The following is a 2,520-nucleotide window of genomic DNA, read 5'->3' as shown; positions in this document are numbered from 1 at the left end:
GGTGGTGGTGGCATTGATAGTGGTAGTAGTGGTGGTGGTGGTGGTAGCATTGATAGTGGTAGTAGTGGTGCTGGTGGTGGTAGCATTGATAGTGGTAGTAGTGGTGGTGGTGGCAGTGGTAGCATTGATAGTAAGTGCCATTTCCTATTTGCTCCTATCTAGAAATCAAAGGAAATCACTACCATTCCCTTGAAATATAGTTTTTCTGACCTTGACATCAATGTTTTCAAACTGACCTATTTCCCATTACATTTCACACAGATCCAGCACTGAGTTGCTGAAGCAGAAATATCGTTATAGCAAATATTCTGCTCAATACCACAGATTTGTTTGTCAGTTGCTGGACCTTAACCAATTGAGATTTTATGTCCCTTAGTGGCTGACAATATGTGCATCTCTGATCATAGCCATGTTTTGAGAGGGATTCTTTGAGGTTTGAATAAGTGTAACAAAAGCAAAGTTTGAAGGAAATATTAGCCATTTTTCATGCTTTCTAGGAGTAAGTAAACAGGAAATAACAGTCACTAGCCAAGGACAGAAATCATGTTACACAGTGTTATTTTAATATGCTGACCCATACAAGCATATTTCATACAGGTGCAGCAATCTTGAATAAATTACCGTGTGTGCCATCTTGAATAAATTACTGTGTGTGCCATCTTGAATAAATTACTGTGTGTGCCATCTTGAAGAAATTATGTCATCTTGAAGAAATTATGCCATCTTGAAGAAATTATGCCATCTTGAAGAAATTACCAAGCACGCCATCTTGAATAAGCTACCATGCATGCCATCTTCAATAAATTACCTGCGTGCCATCTTGAATAAATTACCATACACGCCATCTTGAATAAATTACCATATGAGCCATTTTGAATAAATTACCCGAGACACTATTTTGAATAAATTACAATATGTGCCATCTTGAATAAATTACTATACATGCCGTCTTGAATAAATTAACATAAGTACCATCATGAAAAACATTACATTTTTCAATTTCCGCCAACTAAGCTAGACCTGGTTTGTTGACTTAAGATTACGAACACTGTGAGAGGTGGATTGAGATATCGAAGAGTACAGGGGGTAGATGAGCTGTGGGAAGGAGAGAAACGAAGATAATAGACAGAGAAGAGGGTGGTGAGAAGAAGGGGGTGGGGATTGTGGTAAAATTTCGAAGGGAACAGGTGCAGAGAAACAATGGAATAGGTACAGATATAGCTGCATCATCATCATCATTATTATCATCACCATCATCATTTAACGTTCATTTTCTATGCTAGCATGGGTTGGACAGTTTGACAGGAGCTGTCCAGACTCCCAATTGTCAGTTCTGGATGGTTTCTATCTTCTTAAACGCCGACCCTTTAACGGAGTTAAGGTGCTCCTTATGTGCCAACCAGCACAGGTGCATTTATGCAGCACCGGCACAAGTGCATTTTAACGTGGCGCTGGGCACCTGCAAAGGACAACAGCGATTTCACTTGGCTTGACCTGTCTTCTCAAGTACAGCAAATCAGAACTCCCAGTCCCTTGTCGTTTACTGAATTGAGGCCCAGTGTCCAAAGATCCTTTCTTCCTATTATGTCCCACGTCCTCCTGGGTCTACCCCTTCCACAGGTTCCCCACCACAATTAAAGCTCAACACGTCTTTATGCAGCTGTCCTCATCTATACACATCCCACGACCAAACCAGGGCAGTCTTCTCTCAGGCACACAACAGCTGATGCATCTGATACCCAGTTTTCTTCTTAAACCCATTTACCCATTCAGCAGAGCATGCTAGCTTCATTTCTTTCAAGCCTCCGCAAGTCCTCTGCAGTCAGAGTTCATGTTTCACTACCATATAGCTTAGCTGTATGTACACATGCGTCATACAATCTGCCTTTTACTCTGAGGGAGAAGCCCTTAGTTACCAACAAAGATAGAAGCCCTCTGAATTTGCCCAGCTCATTCTTATTCTAGCAGCACCAGGTTCCAGTCTGATTTGGCTTGGTTTCTACAGCTGGATACCCTTCCTAACACCAACCATTTTACAGTGTGTGCTAGGTGCTTTTTATATGGTTTTCGCATGAGTGCTTTTACATGGCACTAGCATGAGAGCTTTTCATGTGGCACCAGCACGGTAAAACATAAATAAATAAATAAATCGCACCATTTGAACGTGATCATTACCAGCATCACCTTACTGGCACTTGTTCCGGTGGCACGTGAAAAAACATTCGAGTGAGGTCATTGCCAGTGCCACTGGACTGGCTCCTGTGCAGGTGGCACGTAAAAAACACCACTTGAGCGTGGCCGTTGCCAGTACTGCCTGACTGGCCCTAGTGCTGGTGGTACATAAAAGCACCCACTACACTCTTGGTGTGGTTGACATTAGGAAGGGCATCCAGCTGTAGAAACTCTGCCAGATCAGATTGGAGCCTGGTGCAGCCATCTGGTTCGCCACTCCTCAGTCAAATCGTCCAACCCATGCTAGCATGGAAAGCGGACGTTAAACGATGATGATGATGAAATCAT

The 2,520-nt window shown here is 42.7% G+C and overlaps 1 protein-coding gene across 1 annotated transcript in view; it reads right to left on the bottom strand.

Annotated features, from left to right (window-relative positions):
• LOC106884177 (uncharacterized) overlaps window positions 1-2,520 on the bottom strand; it is a 26,417-nt gene that overhangs the window by 5,032 nt on the left and 18,865 nt on the right. The window lies entirely within an intron of this gene.

This window comes from Octopus bimaculoides, chromosome 30, assembly GCF_001194135.2.
Source record: "Octopus bimaculoides isolate UCB-OBI-ISO-001 chromosome 30, ASM119413v2, whole genome shotgun sequence".
Classification (NCBI taxonomy): Eukaryota; Metazoa; Mollusca; class Cephalopoda; order Octopoda; family Octopodidae; genus Octopus; species Octopus bimaculoides.
Note: the sequence above shows the minus strand (reverse complement) of the source record. Positions and strands in the feature narration are given on the sequence as shown.